Raw genomic sequence first — 22365 nt, 5'->3', positions numbered from 1 at the left:
TGACAAAGCAGCTTTCTGTGGATTTTTTTAATTCTAGCACAAATCAGTGTTGCAGTTTATACATTTTGGTCATGGCTCCAAGAACTGAAACAATCTCTACAGCTCCTCTGCAAAACCATGCTTACAACCCACCCATACTGCTCTCAAGCCCAGCAAACTGCCTGTTTTCTGGAGTCATCCACATCACTTTTGCTAGTGTCTGCCAGCAAGGAGGCCTGACCTGCATCTGAACTCGTTCCAGGGATATTTTAATAAATCTGCAGTTTCCTAGTAAATTCAAGAGTCTTTGGTTAGGACATCACTGTCCTAGACATCGCATCCAAGATTCAACCACCTCTCCCATTTTTAATCTGGCATAGCTGGTCCTCCCCCAGTCTCTAATTAAGGGTAAGAGGTAAAAATAGAGTCTGACAAGACCCATCGAGTGGCCCCTCTTTCTGGTAACTGCCAGACATGTCTGCATGCTCATGTGGCTCTGTTCTTGTAGGCTGACCCAGGGCAGAGCTCTGCTCTTCTACATACATTTTTGAGGGGAAGCATTTTTCTTCCTTCCATAGATTTATTCAGATGCCAAACTTCAAATTCATCAAAGTTGTCACGGACCATTTGCAGGATGGGAAGATACTGGGAGTCCAATCAGCGTGGGTGCCACAAACAATTATCTGCTGCAGAATGACCCCAATTAGTAACCACCCCACTAACAGGCCACCTCGCCAAGGACACTGATTGCCTGTGACAGTGCTTTTTTCAGGATGTCTGCTGGAAAACTACAACTCAGGCCTTTGTGGGCTGGCTTCTGGCAAATTCCTTGTTAACCCTACAAAAGAATCTACACATCAATAATTAAAATAGATTGCAGTAGAAATGTAAAGTATGTTCAGCTTTGTCAACCAAACCCTTTATAACAAGACCTACTTCTCATCTGGAGTAAAATGGAAATTCTCCTCCCTGTCTTGGCTCGTACGAGGCATTCTGTGTTTTGATGTTTTGCTCTAGGCCTTTGAAACTAAATAAAGATTTCAACATAAACACTCCCTTCCACTTTCTCCTTTCTTCTCTCCTTTTCTCTTGGTGCAAAACTCAGAGTTGCCTGAAGGATCCAGCTCAGTGAGTGTTTGAAACCTAGCCGCTTACTCCTTCCTTAAGGCATGTTGCTTTCTGTACTGTATACCACCACTTAGAACAGCCTTTAACAATCACAGAGCTATTTTAATGGATGGAATCACAGCAAGGCAGGAATGAATGAAGATAGGAAACTAAGCATTTTTAAGTTACCTTTTGACCATGCATTTCTCTCCTGAAGATGGATTGGGGAGTGATCAATCACCCCTCTTCACTCTGATCTATTATCAAATCAAAAGGCAGCAAACCCAAATCTGGTGTAACCCAGGAATAGTGCCACTACCATCAGCGGAGCTACACTTAGACTGAAGAGAGAAAGGAAAACACAATTCTGCTCTCCGCTGTGTGTACTCAACCCCTGCAGTTCATGCAATATGGGCCAGAGGACAGTTAGCTGCAACTAAAATCCAGTATATGGTAGGCAATGTCATGAGTACCGAAGAAGTTTGCTGCTGCAGCATAAGATCATGCTGTGAACTACCAATGCTTGGACCAAGAGATTTCAACCAAATAGCTTTCATGGGCATTTTCTGCCTGCACCAAAAACATCCCACATCAGCATTAGTTCTGATAATGCAAAGACTGTACTCTGACCAGCTTTGCATTCCTTTGAGCAGCCATCCCTTTAAATACTGTAATACCAAAGTCATTATTTAATGCTGCTGTCAACAAGCGCCCCAGAAGAATAAACTGCCAAATGCCAGGTAAAGCAATGCAAAAAGCCATACCTCAAGCAAAATACACTGACGAGTAGCAGTGAGTTGCAATTTCCTCACCAGCGGCTGTCGAGAAAGGCACAGGCAGTATTTGATACAAACTGTGTGGAACTCGGATCAGAAAACCCTCCAACCTTCTCCAGTCCCAGGAGCAGTGAGCCAAATGCAGTGATACAGGATTGTTTCAGGTTTAGCCCTTCCATTCCCACTTTCCTGACTGTGTTTGACAGTCCTGCTGGGATGCAGGTGAAAGCTCACCCGGGGTGGGGAGAGTGATGAACAAAGTACTTCCATTCTGCAGCCAGCTGTTCAAAGCTTTTTAGAGGCAAGTTGGCTGGGAAAAGGTACTGTTGAGGCACACTGAGGTTCCTTCCTGGACCATCCACAGCGCATAAATGACCTGCATGGCTGCATCTCTCCAAGGACAAGAGCTGAGTATGGACTATGCATTACTGGTAAAATCATCACAGCTGGATTCCTGGGATTGCAAGTGGACAGCTTTCTGAAAGAGAATCTCATACTGAACCACAACTGGTGGGGCTGGACAGCATTCATGTCTACTACAGGGCAGAGTAATTCCTCCTTCTGTGGGATTATTGGCTGAAATCTCATGACCTGCCTGTAGTGAAATCTTAGCTATAATCCACAGAGTCCAATTATAAAAGGTAGAAGGACTGATCTGGTCATCCAGGCTACCTCCCAGCCAGCACAGACTTGCTCCCAAGGAATGGGCTTAAGTGCCATATTCCATTTCCTTGCAAGCGTGCCAAGTTCTCCCATACCGCTCAGTAATTCTCCCACACCTCTCAGACGCTGGCAGGCTCTTGTAGAGCCTCCCTCCTTCGTCTCTGGCCTGGGGTAAGCAGACTTTCTTCTTTAATATTTTGGGAGAAGTAGATTCACTTAACTCATCCCTCTTATTTTCAACACTGATTCCAGTTCAGTTGATTGATAATTTCCTGGTAGCAAATTCTATCCCAAACGTATCTTCAGCAGCGGTAAATTGCCAGACCTTGACAGATTTCAACAGGGCTATACTGCTTACCCCAGTTTACGGTCTGGCCCAATATCCTAACTTCAATCACCTTGTTGTTAGTCTATCACATGCAGCCAAGTATGCAAGCCCAAACTATACACAGTTTACTTTGCTGTCTCTCACATTAAAGCTTTCAGGGTTCCTCTTTCCTAGAGAATTTTGATTTCAGATGTTTTTTCCCAGATAGACAAACTTTTTTCCCCCTCTAAACTTTCATTAGCTTTCAGTATTTCCATCTCACATTACCAAACTTCACGATTCCTGACATACTTTATGTTCAGGGTCCTCAGTAAAGTTCGTAAAACTACTGCACCTAAAAATTTCATTAAAATGCTCTTCACTGCTACGCTAAATCACAGAAGGAGCCCTCAGTAAAACAGACACATCAACAACTTCCATCAGTCATGTTGGTCCAAAATCTGCATGTTCAGACCCATGTACCACTTGACATTTCTGCTAAATCACGACTGGGTTACTATCCAAAACAAGCCAAGCAATTCTGGTGGGAGGGCAAGATCTTGCAAGGCCCTGCGTCAAATGCTCTACTAGATTCCAACCGCAATACATCTAATACAATCCCTGTGCCCGATAATTCTGTCTTCACATGACTGAGGATGAAATTGCAAAACTGTTCCCTCCCTGCCTCGCCCCCAAGCACAATACCCTGTGATTTGAAGGAATATGAGACTTAGTCTGAGAATTTGTCTCACTTTTCTCCCACCCTGGTGGTCCATACTAAATCCCAAGTCTTTCTCCTTTAATTTTTTATTCCTTCCTTTCTAATCCAGTATTGACCTAGCATCCAGAATTTCACCATTCTTTTTTTTCCATCTTTAGACTGCAAATTCAAAGGCAAAAAATGTGAGAAGATCTCAAATCTGACCAATTCAGTGTGTGCAGATCTTAGGGTAGTGCTATTTTTATGGATAGCTTTCCTATCCACCGTCTTTACAAAGGATGTTAAAAAAGAATCTGAATTCCTGCTGTCAAAGGGACTGTTCAGTCCTCTAGAAAATGACAAGGGGTACAGATGCCTGTGAACTTGGAAGAACAAGCAGGCTGGCTCTCTCCCGTGGGAAGGGCTTTGCACAATCATGATGAAGAGAGAGAATCTGTCCCCATTTTATAGAGAGGGGACACAGTTCTATTTCTAGCAGGGACATTATGTGAGTAACTCCTGCTGCAGTCAAAGGATTTTGCCCTCAGATATCCATGGGAAGAAACTGGAGCCATAGAGTCATTTTTTGTGCCAGCTGATGGAAGCACCCTCCAGCAGTAAATAAATAGCTCTAAACATTGGAATATACCTGGAGCCACAGGAAGTGTCCTTGCAGCCACAAATGGATTTATGACCCAAAATGCAAACAGGAATTATCATTGCAACCACTGCTGATGCCAGTAGGCATTCATTCCCTGCCTATCCATCCTGTTTGACTCAGAGATCCCAGTGATTTTCCTTGGGACAGCCATGCAATCAATTGGAAAATGTTTGGCTTCGGCATAGCCTGTGGACATCATGGATTTTCTGCATTCCCTACTATGCTACGTGCATACTCGCCATGGAAGTCTTGATTTAGCTGCAGCAATCTATGCTGCTCGTTCCCACAGCAAGAGATATTTATTTTATAGGCTCCTATCTCAAATGGATGCCAATACATAGCTGACTCTGCGTCAGAACCAGGTCACTGACCCAATCTGCTCTTGGAAGTACTGTGCATAAATTCAGCCAACCTCAGAACTGCAGTAACAGCGAAGCCTGCCTCTAACCACCCTGAGCTGCCAGGCTGGCTGCCGTCTTGTGTTGGTATATTGCAAGCAGAGAAAGCTTGGCCTGTAAATTGACTTGAGAGATGATGGGACATCAGGGAATTGCACCCTTGGAATGACAGCAGGTTTTAATTGCTTTCGCTACTGCAGATCCAATATATGCTGCAAACCAAAGGGGAGTGACTTCACAGCTTGGCCAGTGGCCAGCAGTAGCTTCCTGAACTATGTATGAGCAACAGCACTTTGTCCTAAGAGGGAAGTAGCCCATACACATAGTTGGATTGACTCGAGCCACCTCTCCTGCACAGGGAAAGTGCACTGAATAGCTGACACACCATAAATCAGCCTGAGAAATGGGAACGTTCTGGCTGAGCCTGCTTTCTGCAGTGTGCAGCCACAGGTCACACCCTGCCATGCTTCCAGGCCAGGGGACTGGCACGAATGTCTGAGCTGGGCTTGAAGTGTTTTACTGTGACTGGTCACTTTGACAACACCTACGCGCACATACTGCCGTGTTTTAAAGCACGGCTACAGTTTCACAAAGCCTCAGATGCAGTTAGCCAGCAATTCAGCAGCTGCTCACTGTGCCTTCTTCAGCAGCAGTTCCATGATCAGATGATCCTGAGCCCTTTGGGACCCTCTGGTGTGGGCCCACGATCCTGTTTCTGTCAACTCAGCCAGGACACAGACGATGGAGTTTTCACTATCTTTATGATCCTATGCCAGCTATGGGAGAGAGGACGACACCTGATCCAGCATAAAGCCTCTCACCATCAAGTGAGCCCGCCAGCATACCTTGAACATGTCTGAACCAGCAAAGACAGTTTGTACTGGACCAGCATGTTGTGTCATGTGGCTGCAGTGTTTTGGATCCAATACTAACAGCCCAAAAGACAGATTTACTCTATCACAAGAGTAAGGACTTCGCTTGACCTGCTTTGGTTTAAGTCTTGATTTAAGCTCATGCATAATTCATAATGGGGATGATAACAGATGGCAACTTGTTAAGCCACAGGAACTCAATCAGTTGTGATCACATGACAACACTCTAAATAATTCAAATCATATCTTACTGCAAGAGCTGTTCTACCGGAGCCAAGTGTTACAGAGAGACTCCATTGCCACACTGTGGGAGTCATCTTACAGGGCAGTCATTAATAAGTCCCCCTGGACACCACGGGGAGAAACTGAGGCACAAGAGTGAGGGGCTTCCACAAGCTCACGCCACAAAAGCGGCTCACTAGTGTCCTCCTGCTCCCCTGCCCCACATCCCAGCCATGAGGCCCTGGTCCCTCCCCCGTCTATACTGTGCATGTTTACACAGATATTTGCAAGAGGTAAATTCAGACAAAAGCATTACTTAAAAAAATAAATAAATAAATAAGAGTGGCTGCCTGTACTCCACAGCAGGTATATGATACAATCAGGACCAGGGGCTGATTCAATCCATGACAAAATTGCACTGAAATCAATGGACCTACAAACTAGATTCAACTCCTAGCCTTCCACTGGCAACAATCCACCCTTGCTTCTGGTCTACCCTGCTCTATCAGAGAGGATGCAGGGACAGGGGCAGGGGTGGGAGAGGGATTCAGGCTATTTCTGACTCCCAGTCTTCATGCTCAGCTGAGGAACCTAGTCAACATAGGAGCCAGCAGGAAAAGGCTTCATAAAAAATGATTCAAAACTGGAGCAGTGCTAGACACGGTTCCCTGAAACATTTAACGCAGCTCTAGGAGTCCTAATACTGGGTCAAAAAAGCCAAAGCTACATGATGCAAAGTGCTGATCCAACATAAAGTCACTCTGCAGTTAAAAATTTCACAGATTTGCCTTTTGTGGTGGCAAAACTTATGTTAGGTCAAGACTTTGCTGTCTCCTGGCAGCAAGAGTAAGAGCATAAAGCCATCTCATCCGCTCTGGCTAATTCATCAAAAATGCATGCATGTCCACACTTGCCACAGATCCCATTTGTTCTGTGGCACGACACAGCAGTGAAACATCGACCCCCAATCTCATGCCAGGATACTTCTTTCTCCCTCGGCTACAGGAGGAGACTAGCTTTTCAACACATGGCCTAAAGCTTGGTGACATGGAGACCTTTCATTGCCTCTACCAGAACCAGGAGGCCCTGCCAAACTCCTCAGACACTCTAGGAAGAAATCTGGAGCTGAGGGGAGCAGGGAGTTTTCTCTGATGAGTTTCAGCACCTTCCTTTTCTCTCCATCAGTTCCTAGGCAGTCGCATGCACTTGAAATCTGGAGCCCTGCAGGAAAGTTTCATTCCCAGCGAGTCAATGCAGACTCTGAAATGTGAATCCTCTTTAGGAAAGAAATGTTCCAGGAATATTTGAACATGCTCTGGGTTACAGAAATGCTTCTGCCATCACAGGGGGCTTGCTGCCGCTCTGCAACAAGGCACCAGAGATTATAAAAGGTTACTGAATTATTACTGTCGTCCTCAGCACGCTTATCCACCCCTTTGAGGAGACGGGCTGAATTTGAATCTTCTCTGGAATTCCAATCAATCATAATCAGCACAGTTAGGCCTGGCTGAAACACAGGCATTTGCTGCTAACCATAAGCATAATTAACACAGACTGCTGCCTCCCGCCTCCTGACATATTACAAGAGAACACAGCTTACACTACATTCATCCTTAAACATCACTTGACTGCCAGACCATCTTTCACTCTTCCTTTCCAAAATCGATGTCCCCTTTTTTAAACACTTTGCTCATAAGCTGACCAGCTAAATTCCCCCACAATAACTGCGCTGGGCACTTCATCTCCTTAATGGGCTGTACAAACAGTAGGAAATTGCCACCTAAAATCCTTCCCTTTCACAGAGGTGCTTGAAGCCCTGTTAGTATGGGCACTATGCATGGAGTTCATCAGCATGCTAGGAGCCACCAAAGCACAAATATGAGGTTTCTCTCCTGTGCACTATTAACACTTCGGAAAGTTGTTTCCAGAAATCACTTTACACAAAATAAAGCCCCATATTGTACAAGATGGACCAAAGTCTCAGCTGGGATGAACTCTCTGAATCCAAGGCATTTATGCCAAAAGACATGAGCAGAGAGATGGCTCCATCCCATTCTCTAAATCTGTGTGTTAGCACTGAAGGACAAAACAGCAGATCATGACAATGACCCTGCCCTGGTCTTCAGGCAACGCTGCAAATCAGAATACACATCGTGCCATGGAAGAACCTAGAACATGGAGGCACTTCCCTCCACAGTGGTAATCATCACAAAACTTCTCAGAGATGAGGCAGCTTCACATTCAGACAAAGGCCCTGCAAAATGCCCCGGCACTGGGACAGGTCAAATTCACTTCACCAGGTGAATTCAAGCCTCTAGAGAAACGGAGCCCAAAGGCAGCCAATACGCAAGTAGGCCCCAAGGAAAGTGAGAACTGTGGGTGTAACTACAGAGAATCAAGAGAGATTTTGTCCGTTCCGACACAAGCGGCCCTCTTTCTGAGGAGCAAATTCCACTTTTGCCACCATGGGTGACTAGTCCCCAAAATTTGTAAGGCCCAGACCATGCTCACGGTCTCTCCTTCATTTCCCCACCCTCACGGTTGCCTAGATGAGAACAAGCAGCCAAGCTGCTCTCACCTTGGTGGGGTACTGAGAGAAACTTCTTACAGGCAGTGAGGGACATTGCCTCTCCCTGCATTGCTTCAGGCCCAGGCTTCAGCTACCAGCCCCAAAGGCAGCCCCATTTTACAGACAAGTTATTCAACTTGCCCGTCTCAGACAGAAATCTGCAAGCACCCACATCACTCTCATGCCTACCTGTTCAGGCTGCTTAAGGAATGACTCTTTCAATCTGAAAAAGCAACTTGACAACATTTTTTTTTTTTTAATTTCAAGCAAATGAGGTGTCCTTGTAACAGGAAGCATCAGGGCCTTAACTTCAAAAGCAATGAACCTTACGCTTTGCTCTCATTACAGGGAACGGAGACTATAAGCCATTTTTTAACTTAACAGGGAACTGGAGTGGTCTGAACCCAGATTGAACTTAGCAGTCTCTCAAACAGGCCCAAACCTGAATCTCCACTCTGAGTGCTTCCAAACTTCAGGGCAGGTCATACCTGGCTTATGTCTCTTGTTCTGAGCATGCCAAGCTCTGCAGTTCCATGCAGGTCCTTGACACGCTCCCAGCTAACCAGTATATTGGCTACCTGCCTCTGGGGAGGAGATACAGAATGAAATGCAAGATACTGCAGTGCGACAACCTTGTACGATAAAATTGCCTGAGGAAAACGAATAGCCAGCATTTCAGGGAACAGCTCTAAAGAAACTGGTGCCAGAGTGAGGGGTGCCAAGGACAACGAGCTTAACAGAGGTTGGTGGAGGGAGGGAGACAGGGGCTGGGAGTTTGGGATAATCAGCCTGAGACAAACCAGAGAGGGCAACAGAAGAATGTCAGGCCGGGGGAAGGTAGTTTATAGACAATCCAACAGCATCCCCTCGTGGTAATAGCTCAAGCCTAACATCATAGACACGGTTTCCTTCCATTCATCCAGGGACCTACATAAAATGCATGTCTCTCTATCCTTAATTACATGAGTGACTAATGTAAATGGATAAATAAGAGCTGCTAAGTCATTTTGATCTTGCCTGTAGCTATAAGGTCAGGGTATGTTTTCAGTCAAGCTGAAGCACGAGAACTGCAAAACAAATTGTTTATACGAATCCACACACTCTTGCTCTGGACTCCGCCGTGGCTACCTGCAGACATGCCCAGGCTGATCACCTACAGTCAGACCTGCACAAGCTAATCAGGGGCTTACTCAGCACAGAGGCTATCATATATAAGATGTATTTTGTGCAGCTGGCCAACAGGAATCCAAGACTGTCTTCAGAAATTGGCCTGTTGCATTGGAAAAAAAATTCTCTGGCTGTTTTTCCAGCTTTTCCTTTTCATGTCAGTTCTAAGGAAAATTTTGGTTCAAAGGCCCTATTTCAGAAAGGTGTAAATCGCTATAAAAATACCAAGTCGGTATTTGGAGCGGATTCAGCCAGGCTTGGAGAATGCCTTTTCCTCAAGTTAGCCCAGTGAGACAGCGCCAGCACAAGAGTAGGTTGCCACTAGGAGTGAGGTTAGATGGCCACAGAAAGGAGAAGTGAGGCTGTACATAAAGGCAGAAACTTTCTCCTTTCAGATGGTTGCTTTCTCACCTGCTATGGGGCAAGGAAATCACAACAGAATATGTAGACCACTGATACATGTGAGCACTCACTGCATGGCAGACTTCCCCCCAAAGGTCCCAGAAACTCAGAAACCACAGAGGTAACACATACACCCCCCCACCTGCCCCAAAGGGAGGGATGGAGGAGCAAAAGGTGGGAAAGATCCAGTGAGACAGAGAGAAGCCACACCTTGCCATGATGGCAAATCTGTTTTGAATTTTTTTCATGGAAAAATTCATCTTCCTGGCACCCCAACTCCTCCCCCTGTAATCTGACTTCTGGTGGTTCATAGGCCAATACCCCCAAGTGTAGCCCACGGCCTGCAGAAACCCATGGGCTGCCGGAGGAAAAGGAAAGCTCAAGAAAATGGGCATGGGGCTTCCCTCAAGCTCACTGACCCCATGTGCCAAACATACAGGGTAAGTCCAAGCACTGCAGAGAAACCTCAATGCTTTGGGGCTGCAGCAGAGCAGTTCTGCTAGTGGAGTTCCTTAGCTACCATCTTGCCCTGGGGCCTCCTCGCTGTCATATCACCCAGGAACACGCATCTGTCATCTCACTTGCATCAGGGAAGAAAAGCTATAAAGGACTGCAGAAACTAGTTAACTGGAGCAATGAAAACCTGGGAGAAGATTGAAAATATGACGAACCTCCCTGAGGAGTGCTGCACAGTGACAGGGCCATATTCTGTAAAACATCCTGCTTACCCACTGGAGGGGATGTACGCTCCCCTGCATTAAAGGAGCACTTGGGATGCTGGTTCTGTGGATTTCAGCAAAGCTCTAGTAACCAGCATGTGCTTTCCCACCTAATGCTGTGTTTTCATCTGTCACAGGACACCAAGATCTGGGCAGATATAACCCCACGTTAACCTCAATATCTCTGTGCACCTAGAGGCCTCCCCCCAGAATCCAGAACCCCAAAGAAGGTGCCTAAACCCCCACAGTGAGAGTTAAGCATAAAAAATTATTGCTTGCAGTGGAAACTGGCAAAGGCAAACAAACAAGAGATAGGACAACCAACAAGGATGCCCCTTCTTCTACTTATTATGCGCCGTCAGGCTTCTGGAAGGAAACATCTCCTTGGGATCTGAGCAAGACACTGCTGAAATTAGAGCCCAGAGCCTGCCCCTCCTGTCCAAATGCACAAGACTTTCTGTTGTGGGTAATTCTGCCCTGCTCTGCCCCACCGCTTCCCAGTAGGTGCACCCCAAACCCTCCTGCCAGGCCCTCCACCAGCCTGCCCATGCCTCCCCCAGCAGCTGGTGATTTCAACAGTTCAGGCAGTCTCAGAAAGGTGTGTATTAATTCCTTTCAACTAAGGAAAGCCCAGCTCTCTGACTTCCTGGGTAGGTGTTTAGACTTTGACTTTGCTTAGGCTTTGACTTGCAATGTGGGCACAGCCTCCGGGGGCTCCACGCTTCCGAAGAGCCAGACAGTGACAGCTCAGAGCAGGCAGCGGTGGCGTGGTGTCGAAACAGACAGGCACACGAGGCAGTTTTCAGTCCAGGCTTTTCTGACCTAGCTTTGTGGCCCAATGTACATTTATGTTAAAGGGGAGACATCCATCAGCTTGTGCAGCCCCAGACCACTCACTGTTCTGGGACTCGCTGACCCAAGCACTGACTATTTCCATCTGTTGCTCCTTCAAGAATATGTGCAGTTAGTACATAAACTCTGAAGTCATGCTGGGTTTTCTTGCTGACAACAACTATTTTGAGAAAAGACAAAACAAAAAGAAACAACTGCTCTGAAAAAACAGCTAACTTTACCTAGCTACTCCTGTCTTGATGCACCATGAATCTTTACCAATCCAGAAATGACCCAGTGCAGATTAGTAAGGTTCTCCAGGACGTAAAAAGGATGAATGCAAAGTCAGACACTGCCCATGCAAAATAATCCACACAGGAAGAGAAATACACACAACATGTAGCAGAGCTGTGCAAATCTGAAACCGTTACATCCCACTTAAGATAGCTGTATTGAGCAGTTCAGAGCTCAGCTTCATACTAAATTACCTAGTGGCCAGCCAGAAATGGATTCTGAGCTAGCTTAACTCCAGAAGGCATGAGATCAAGTCAGAGATGTCTCTTTCAAACAAGTCCCAGTCCCCAGATTGCTCCTACAATCCCATTACCTCTGGAAGTGTAAATTTTGAAATGTTTGTATCATAATTATGATTTGCAATATTTACACAAAACTCATCTAAAAGAGAAACTAGATGAAAGTCTTCCACCATGTGTTCATGATTCCAGCTAGCTGATTTATGCAGCTTCTTACACATCTTTTTTTGCATGCAATGATAAAACTGCGAGAATGGTATTTTTCCCACAACTGGTTTCATGAAGTGGTGAAATTCCACGTAAACACTCTCATAGGGTCCAGGAGTGGACCCTGAAATTGCCTACAAAGTCCTGTAACTCTGATTGACTTTATAAATCCCAGCCCGAATCCAATTCCCCCAGAAGGCTCAAACTATCACCCATTGGCCTCTCTGACATTCATAAAGGGCAAGTTTCCCAGCCCAGATCCACAGCCCATCAAGGGCCAAGAGAGGGCAGTGTGTCCTACAGTTACAGCCAGCACATCAGGAGCTGTCAGGACATTCAGGGAAGGAAGCAAGAGCCTCTTTTCCTCACTGCAAACACATAGCATTAGCCTTGTTTCTCATGGCAATTATGCTCATACTATACCATTTGTGGTGCAGCTGTGTCTGTCTAATCATTCTGGAGTACCTCAGCCAGTTCCAACCGAACTGGACACTGGAGTGCAGGCCTCAAAGGTAGCAAATCCCCCTCAGCTTCATGAAAACTGGGAGTCAGGCAGAAGAGAGGGACTCAATTCTTGTTCCCATTGACAACAGGCTGAGAGGCTTGCCTGTTATTAGTCAGCAGAGCATCCACACGTGGAAAGGTGAAAAACAATCAGACATACTGGAAATCAAGCTACAGTAATCCTGCTGTTCAAAGAACTGCATGCTTCAGAGAGTAAGCTAATTTGCACCTTAGAGGAGAAAAAAAAATGAAAGCAAATAGCTGTATCTACCTTTAGAAGAATATCTGAGGAGCATAAAGATTAACTCCTGTGTGTCTAGAACCAGAGTGCTCCAGCAACAGGAAAAGAACCATTCCTCCCTGCATACCAGGATGAATCCAGTCCAGACAAGAAGAGTAAAAGAAAGCAAAGACTGAGGCTTGAATACAGACCAGAACAGGGCTACACATATCTGCCATGTGAAGGGAGGGGAAGATAGGAGAGGGGGCTGTGGAGCAAGAAAAGTGTCCCTCTTCATCCTGAAGATGGGAGACCATGCCATAACAGGCAGCACCAGTGGGGGAACAACATGACTCTTCACCACTCCTGCCACCATAAATCCACCCTATCATAAAGAAGAGGCTGAAGCTCAGAAGTGGATTACTTTCAACTCTGCACTAACCTGCTCTGCAATCCTGGACAGAATCTGCCCTCCTAGTGGGGATTACCTTTAAATCTAAGCGAAAGAGATATGGGATCTCTCTCAGATAGCTTGCCTATACATTTCACAGGAGGGAAAGTACCAGTAAGTAGCTTTCATGGTAGCCCCAGCAAAAATAACAGCAGGAGCAAAAGCACCACCACCTTTCTCCAATACATCCTTATTTCCAACATCTATCATACTAATAGAGACAATTAAAACCTGGAAGAAGCCCCAGGACGCTGACAATCAGTGACTGTAGGCCAGGCCTGAAACACAATTAAGGATCAGTAGTTACAAGTCTGTGAAACAGGCCAGGCAAGTCTTACAAAGTCAGCACAGAACCAGCATCTCTGACCCCCACCTCATTCTTCCCCATGAGCCTGGACCACATCTCACACATTTTCAGCAGCAAGCTGTGGCCCTTCTCCTGCCCACACAACAGGCACAGCTTTTAACTTGCCAAACAATTCTGCATGGATCACAGTGTGGGAGAGAAGAGAGGTTTAAGGCATAAATAAAATGAGCCCAACCTGGCCACTGAAAGGAAAGAAATCTGAGATGCTGCAGAAAGTGATGCATCATTATTAGATCACGTCAGGACCAGCAGACTGTAGTCAGGACTCTCAGTGTTAGAGATATGTGGCAGATAGGGGCTGCGTCACTTCGCTAGACCACAATAAGAGACAAACACCGTAGGCACAGCCTTGCCTACACTGCATGACCAAGTGCAGCAGACAAATCCTCCACCCAGAACCCAGCACAGTTCTGGCTGCTGCCAAAGCCCACCCCTGAGCGAATGGATGAAACGGGTTGGATCACAGACTGAGTAACAACAGCAGGAATGTATTGCTCTGTAGTCTGAGTTGACATGTGTTTCTTACACCAAAGTTCCTGCCTGACAACCTATGAGTTAGGAGGGTCTTGCTAGGTCATCTGAAAAGCATCATCTCCAGCAGAATTGGCTCAGATGCTGCTGATGGTCTTGTTTCCAACACTATCAGGATTTTAGCTGGTTTTAAGCAAATAAGGTTTATAGCACTGTGTTATCTCTGCTTTTGCCCACTTGTTACTTACATACCCCAAGCCTCAATAACTTAACTCATTTGCCAGCTTCAGCCAAATTTGACACAGGAGCAAAGGTCTTAATGCTACTGAGCACTGATAAATTTAATTAAAATAAGCAATCTGATATATCTTGTTGATATAGCCACCAAGAGGCAGGCTGCAATGGGAGCTCAGTTCCTGGGCAGAGAATACCTTTGTGCAAGGAAGCCACATGTCTCAATGTCTCAGCTCTGCTGGAAATTTGTGCCTCATCAGTTAGCAGAGAGCCCACTTCTGAGAAGAGAAGTTCCTCCTATCCGGGCTCTCTGACATCTAAAATGTCAGACTGGATTCCCAGCTTACCAGTGAAACAACTGTAAAACACAGGAAACTACGTTTCATTAGTCTTGCTGCACACAGAACTCCTCTCTTCCCATTGAAGTTTCTAGCTTTGACACAATCAATCTCATATTAAACAAGATCCAGCCAGGCCAGCAAAAGGGGACTTTCAAGGAACTCCCAGCTGCCCCAGGACACAATTCATCACTGCTTAATAACATTAGGGCTTACAGACTAGTAAGGGCTCACAACACTAGGTGCTGTACGGATGGAATAAACAGACAGCCCCTGCCCCACAGTTTATTAGAACCACCAGCCAAATGCATCGATGAGAAGGAAGGGAAGAATTAACCATATCATGATATCTCCATGTAGGCCAGCTACAAGGGTGTGTGATGGAAATTGCCGTCTTATAGTAAATTGATTCAGAAAAGAAAGTGGCTTCCACTATGATTACTGGTGGAGCGAGGGGGAAGGGAGTCAACACCATGCATTAGAGAAGATAGGATGGATACATCTGTGAGAGCAGTGAACAGCCAGCAGGGATGGGAGCGTTCGTGGGGTGCTGGTGGCCTTGCACAGTGTAATACAGCAGTAAAAAACAAGATTCCAGGACGATGACTGAACAGAGGAAGTTATGTTGCAGTATGGTAACAGATCAAAGCCTGGGAGTACCCTAGGAGTGAAAGGAGCAGCTGATAACTTCATACACCAACAGAGCTGGTACCTGTGTGCAACTCAGCCCTGAAGCACCTTGCTGGTGAAGATAAGAGAGCCTTCAAATGAGCCACTTGCAGATCAAGTGCAATGTTAAAGGGACAACACAGCTGTGAGTGCCAGCAGGCAGATGAGACAGGAGAAATCTAACACTTCAGGCTTTCACAGCCTTTAAGAACCTCTTTACATTTCTGAAAACTTAACCCTTGTATTTGAACCAAAATTAACCACATGCTTCCACCTCCCCTGCAGTCACACCTGTAGATCCCTTAGCACAGCAATAAGGCATTCCTCTGGCACTGAGTGGCTGCTGCTTCCCTCCCCAGAGCTGTCCAAGTTTCAGCAGCTGCCATCAGTCTGCATTTAATAATCAGCATAAAGTAATGGAATCCACCTGAACAAAAAGTTCTGCGGAAATGCAACCAAGGCAATCGTAACAGTAAAGAAGTTCAAAAAGGAAAGGGGCTTTTCCATCACAACTAAACATACCGGCAGCCTCTCTGCCTAAATACCCCCACATTTTCAGTCAGGATAGCAATTCCACTTCTTCCATCTCAAAACTCTCATGTGGGTCTGCTGGTGCCAAACAGCTGTAGCGCACTACCTAGTGCAAAACCCCTACAGGAGGAACGCAATTTAGGGTTTCCACATCACTGAAGACAAGTGAGGTAGTGTTTTGATCAGCAGGTACAGGTGGCTCTGAAGAGGCTTTGTGGACGAGTACTTAATGTAAACCAGTCTTTTGTGCTGATTTAAGCCTGGCACTACACAGGCCTGTGTTGCAGTGAAGCAGAGCAAAAGCTAAAATAAAAGGCACCAGATCTGTAAAATGTTCTTCATTCCCCTCACATCTCAGTTTTATTTGGTGGTTCATCTCTTCCTCAACAACCTCTTTCCCACCTATCCTGTGTTTCACTAATAAGAGCTTAGAAAATCCTCCAGCATTACAGATTTGTTTCTCAGGCTTCAACGCAGAACTTAGACAATGAGAAACTGAAGAAGCAGGTTTTGCTCTAAAGGTCAAAACCTAATTGAGAAGGAACCTGCACAGGGCAAAAAGCCAGCAAGGAGTTCCCTGTTGCTCTAACATATTGCACCACATCATTACAGCTGCATCAGGGAAATGCCAACTGCTTTTGTTCCTGGATATCAGTTACACACACACCACGGAAAACAGCCTTAACCCTCAGAGCACTGCATGTTATTACAATCACCGTTGCCACATGGTACTGTCCTTAGCTAGATTACCATAGACCGTAAGTTGACAGTACCCCATCAGCATTGGACTCACTATACTGCTTCCTCCCTGCCTAACCACAATCTTGGTACTGTTCCCCTCAACAATTTCTTGCTTGTCTATATCGGATTCATAGCTCTTATTCACAATTCTACTTACTCTAACATTGAAAATTCTATAAGTGATTGGATTTATACCACTACAGCCATGACACCCACACACACACACAGTGGTCCCTTTACCACAGCTCCCCTTCCTATAGCACTTTGCCAGCTTCAGTGGTTTTGTATTACAGGATCAGAGGGATCTCTGAAAAGCAATCAGTGAGGAAGGCTGGGACAACCTTTCGGGCAAAATAAAAGCACCCAAAGGCAATCTTGTAAAACTGCTTGGTGCCTCACACACTTTTTCTGTGTATCAAGGACATCTGAAGTTTCTATTTCAGGTTGTTTCCGTCTCTAAAATGTCACTGCATGGCTTTGTCCCTACTCAAGCCAAGTCCCACAATCTATTATTATGGCAATTCCCTCAGCTAACTCGACTGAAGGATAGAGTGCGCCTCTGGGTGGGTCTCAAGGTGCAACTGCGGCTTGACACTGAATATCCTGTTTGTACAGTTTCTCTGCTTCACCAGCAGCTCTGCAAGAGCCACTGTAGCATCAGAAATAATTCTGTCATTGTAATTCATCTGATACTGAACTCATATGCCAGCAATGCAATTTATCTCTAATGACAGTAAAGAACTCTGACCAACATAAGGAGAGAAATGATCTTTAAAAGAAGTGATTTTACCTAGAACCACACACATTAAAACTGCATTAGTCATGACTGCAGGGTTTTTCAGGGCTCTATTCCAAATTTGATGCTTTTGAATGGCTTCACTATGCATTTCTGCTCTTTCAGCTTGTTTTAAAAGTTCAGCCTTAGCTTTCATTTTCCACAGTTTGTGAAGCTTGTTTCAGGAAGAACGAACAACCCTCTTGTGATTGTTTCATTTCCCAGTTCAGAGCTGTGGAGAAGTGTTGTGAGACCCATGAGACGGTCTGAATCGAAAGGCTGAAAACAAACCCACACAGTAAAGCAGGAGGGGGCAGATCCAATCAGCCCCCTGAATCAGCTGCTCTTTCCTTTCGGTTGTGTTTCCCTTAACATACTGTTCTGTTCTTTCCACAGTCACATCATGCTGTTCCCAGTCAAGGGAAACAGTTTGAAACTTCACTTTTATATTTAGGAGACTATTGGGTACTCAACTCCTGCTGAATTAAAAAGAGTCATGGTTCAACTCCTATTTCCTTTGGACACTGGGATGACAAGGGGGACAGACTTGCTGGAGGGGGCACATCACCACCACAAGATGTGTTCACCTTCCTTCCTTCCCTATCAGCTCCACAATGGTCTGCAGCAATGGTCAAAATCAATGCCTGCAGAGGAGCTAATGACACCCCTCCATCCCCCTTTAAGGCGTGCTAGATACCCAGCTTAAAAGCACTGCATGAGAGCTAAATATTGTAATTATGATTACTCATATAGATGAGTAATTCCAGCTGAAACCAAGGTAAGTTGCCTCTGTGTAAATCACTGCTGACAGGAGGCTTTGCTTTGGAGGTTACCCCAGTATGAATTTCCTTTTTAGCTGGCCAACAGCTGCGAAGGCAGCAAAAAACCCTAGTGTAGACAAAGTCTAAAGGTATATTGCACAAATCTGTCAGATGATGGTTGTGAATAGACTCACACATTTCTTGAGTCTGCTAAAACCTTTGCTTTGCCTGAGGCTGTGCAGATGTCTGAGGAGCCAAATGCATTTGTATCTACTCTGTGTTATCTGTCCATTGCAATTATATTTTTCAGGCATTTTACGTAGTTCTTCAATAGGCAAATGCCTTTAAGCCCATTGCTAAAGACAACCAAATATTAATAATCAATATCTAAATACGAAAAGTGTGATTTTCAGTAATTCAGAGGGATTTGCGTTATCTGTTCATTAAGGCACTTTCTTAAATCCCACCTTTTACATTTAGCTATATATAAAGCAGAAGCAGGAAACTGGAAGAGACTGGGTGGGACAAGGAATAATAGGAAGGAAGGAAAAAGTCATTCCAGAAAAGCTAAATTAATTCTGTGCAACACCACTACAAAAGTTGGGTTCTGCGATACCTCAGATATCCTTTCTTCAAGCAGTAAAGACTTTCTGTGCCCCAACAATCAGCTATATTAAAAGCAAGAGGAGCCTTGCCCATCAACGGCAAAAAATTAGGCAAACCTTTGTGTATATGTTCCTCTTGGCAGTGCTTGGTATGTTTAGGGGTACAGAGAAGGGATATTTCTCACCAGAAAGTTACCTTCTCCTCTCAGACAGGCGATGGGCTTTCCTGCAAGATAATACCACTTGATTTGCTGCCTGTTCAGTTAGTTTAATTCATATTCACAAAAAACATTTACCCTGCAGCCTGTGGAAAGTGTTTCTGTTCATCTGGCAGACAGGACAGAAGCCTCTTGTTATCATCATGAGATCCAACTGTATTGGGTGCCTAATCCCAAACCATTAACCTCAGTGAGAAAGACAGTGTTTTTCCTTTCCAAACAAACGAGCTGGGTTTCATACAGACTCGCACACACTCCTCATTCATGCAACAACTGGAAAGAAATTCCTTCTAGCTATTGTGCAGACTAAAACTCCAGTTTTCATACAGCTCCTTCTGTGCCTATGTACCATACAGTGGTGGAGACTTAAAGACTGCGCTGTAGTTAAAATTCATTCTGATTTTGCACATTTAGTCCTTATTTATAAAAGGCAGTTTTAGCTTCCACCAAGTTCCCCTTGGTAATATATTGCTATTCTACTTCTAAAAAAAGAAGAGAAAGACAATCTTGTATCCTGAGTAAAACATACATGTGAAGCTAAAGATTTGGTGACAACATAAAAAATTTTACATTCTCTTCTATCAAAGTCTGTAAATGCATATGTAACAACCATGTGGCTGGAAAGCATCTTTTAACACAACAAAGAGGGGAATAAAACTAGGGTGGAAAAGGATGTTTTCCAGTTAGTTAAAAGATTTTGGATGGAATTCCCCCATAGCTGTAAACAACATGGAAAAACCTCTGACTTCAACAAGCCATAGGGTCACCTTTTAGTTTGGCTGCATGTGTATGTTCCACCAGAACAGTGCAGCTGTTTCTCTTCTTTGAGTGAAAATGCTGTATTCACTGTTTAAATAAGTGAGCCATAAAACACAGGACTGGCTTTAAAATGGGCTTATGAAGAAAAGCATATTCAGTTAAAAATACAAATTAATCAAACACTCCTCCTGTAATATCTCTGCAGAAGTCATTGCAATGGTCTGTCAAACCCTATTTTTAGGCTACCTGGCAACACCATAGTCAACCCAAAAGGCCCTGCTCAATGTCACAGTATGACCACTTACCAAAACAGTAGCTTCTGTTCCAAAATGCCTCTTTTCTGAGTATGTAACACAGGGGTTCCTCCAATCCAGAGATACTTCAGGATACACATATGATGCGTTCTGTAGAAAATAACTATCTTTCTTTAATGTAATGCAATCAAATAACTAGTAAACGAGTGCCCTGTCAAACTGGATAACTTGGCAATTTTGCCTGTGCAGTTGCCAAAGACAGATTTGGAAGATATTTGTTCCCTTATTCCGTTTCTTTCCTTTGTTTCCTTGCACCTTCTGATGCCCCGTCAGGACTCCCTCTCTCCATTTCTGGTCCTCGATTAGATAGGTTTGTTGTGCTTTTCCCTGTAACTTCTCCTTAAGCGACAGTGCATGAAAAACATTTGCTAACTGGGACTTTCGGTGTGAATAACTTCTAGAAAAGACGCACCCATTCCTTTGCTAAGCTGGAATATACAATCTTGTCCTTTAAGCAGTCTCAAGAGATATGCTATCACGGAAGTTTGTCAGAAATAACCAGTATACCTCACTGTCAAAGTTACATTGTGCTGCTGTGTCCAAGAGTTACCCGTACATCTTGGCAAGGTCCCTTCAAACTTTTTTTTTTTTTCCTGGACAGACAGGCGATAGCTGGCCAGAGCCTAAAGTCACTAAACTGTAGAGCCTTCTCTTCTGCTCTTATTCACCTGGGATTACAATCAGTACTTCTATTTTTTCATTAGCTAACTGTGCAAATTTACAGGAGTACTTCCATGAAATAAATCTGAAAGCAGTAACAACATCTAATAAAAGATACTACTTTTTCCTATAAACTTTTCTTCCATTAGTAGGAGGAAATGATGCCAAGTGACTTCATCAGGCTGCGAGGATTAAACCTTATTTATAATATGCTTTGAAAATGAGAAAGCGTAATTTAAATGTTCATCATGTGAGTAAGCAATGAGTCAATATTCAGCATATTAATTGAATGCATTTGAACTGCTGGAATTTTTCTGAAGCCTGCCAAATTTGAGCCATAACAGTTTCTTTCATAACTGGAGAGCAGCGTGAATGAAAGGACCTTCCTCAGATCCAGACGCCGAAGTTCAGAGTGATATGCACATTTCATCCATTCCACTGAGTATCAGCCTATTAAAGAAATTAAAAAAACAAAAAAACAAAAAAACAGAGAGATGAATGAGCAAGATGAAAGAGCTGTAGTTACCTTTTGGGTCAGTATATAAGGAATATGAGACCACTAGCAATATATTGCAATTTAAAAATGAATCAGAAACTGTGCCAGTCAAACAGACTGAGCTATCAGTCTGTCTCTTATAACCAAACACTCTCCGGAACAGAGGCAGACACCGAGCTCTCACTGGAAGTCTGCAGAAGTTTATACACCCAAATGTTGTTCATGCCTTCATGTCTCCCCTACTGAATGCGATTCGTATCTAAGACTTCAGACAGCTATTTCTCGCTTCCTAACCCCAGTGCTTTCACTGATGGCAGACACCATTAACAGAAAACAGTTTGCCAGAAAACACCAGTCTCCAGAGAGAAATGTGTATGTGCAGATACTAGCACTGATCTTGACAAATCAGTTATCTCTTTCCTCCTTCCTCCTCTTCTATGGGCATTTAAAAAAAAAAGAAAGAAAGAAAACATTGTTAAAACAGTGATAAATCTTGCCTCAGCAGTCTCTGGAGATCCAAATCTTCGTGGAGTTATCCCGTTGCCACCACAACGTAGATGAGCAAGCTTAAAAAACTTTTTCTGCTTTGGGCACTAGCAATTTTTTTTCCTGACTGCACTCTGCTTCTCCTCTCAGGGACCTGTGCCCCTATTTCCCATATCCTAAGGTTAAAAGACACATTTCTACAGAAAAAAACCTGCCGGCCAGTAGAGACAGCAGCACTCTCAGCCCCAGGGCAAACAGCCGCCTTTCAGGGTACTTACACGAGCCCCTTCACGCCGCAGGGGTGCAAAAAACGAGCTTTTTTACCTCAGAGACACGAGGGCCGAGCAAGGTCTCCCCACCCCCCGCCGCCGCCGCGCGGCCCTCGCGCGTGGCCTACCTGCCCCCCCCCCCCCCTTTACCCCCGGGGCTGCAAGTGCTTTAATTGCGAAAACGCAGCTACCTCCCTGCCCGCCGTAGCCCCAGGGGGCCCCGCTAATTAGCGAGAGGCGTAATTACAGGCGGCGCCACCAGCGGCGGCCGCAGAGCGGGCGGCCGGGGCCCTGCGGGGGGGGACAGGGCGTGGCAGGGCCCGGGGGACGCCGGCCCTACCCCGGGCCCTCCCGTTGCCCCGGCAACGCCCCTCCCGCTCACG

At 45.0% G+C, this 22365-nt stretch overlaps 1 long non-coding RNA gene across 4 annotated transcripts in view; it reads right to left on the bottom strand.

The window, feature by feature from the left end:
- Positions 1 to 22111, bottom strand: part of LOC112986472 (uncharacterized) — a 371351-nt gene extending 349240 nt beyond the window's left edge. For 3 of the 4 annotated variants that reach the window (XR_010390268.1, XR_010390270.1, XR_010390271.1), the window contains exons 1-2: positions 21725 to 22111; positions 20063 to 21181 (exon numbers count right to left, since the gene is read on the bottom strand). This is a non-coding gene — a long non-coding RNA (uncharacterized LOC112986472). Of the gene's footprint in view, positions 1 to 18897; positions 19007 to 20062; positions 21182 to 21724 lie in introns of all 4 variants that reach the window. The other variant, XR_010390269.1, reaches the window with a different exon arrangement.
- Positions 22112 to 22365: the final 254 nt, after the last annotated feature.

The sequence above is a fragment of the Dromaius novaehollandiae genome, chromosome 8 (assembly GCF_036370855.1).
Source record: "Dromaius novaehollandiae isolate bDroNov1 chromosome 8, bDroNov1.hap1, whole genome shotgun sequence".
Taxonomy (NCBI): Eukaryota; Metazoa; Chordata; class Aves; order Casuariiformes; family Dromaiidae; genus Dromaius; species Dromaius novaehollandiae.
The sequence above is the reverse complement of the archived record's forward strand: the minus strand, read 5'-3'. Positions and strand labels throughout refer to the sequence as shown.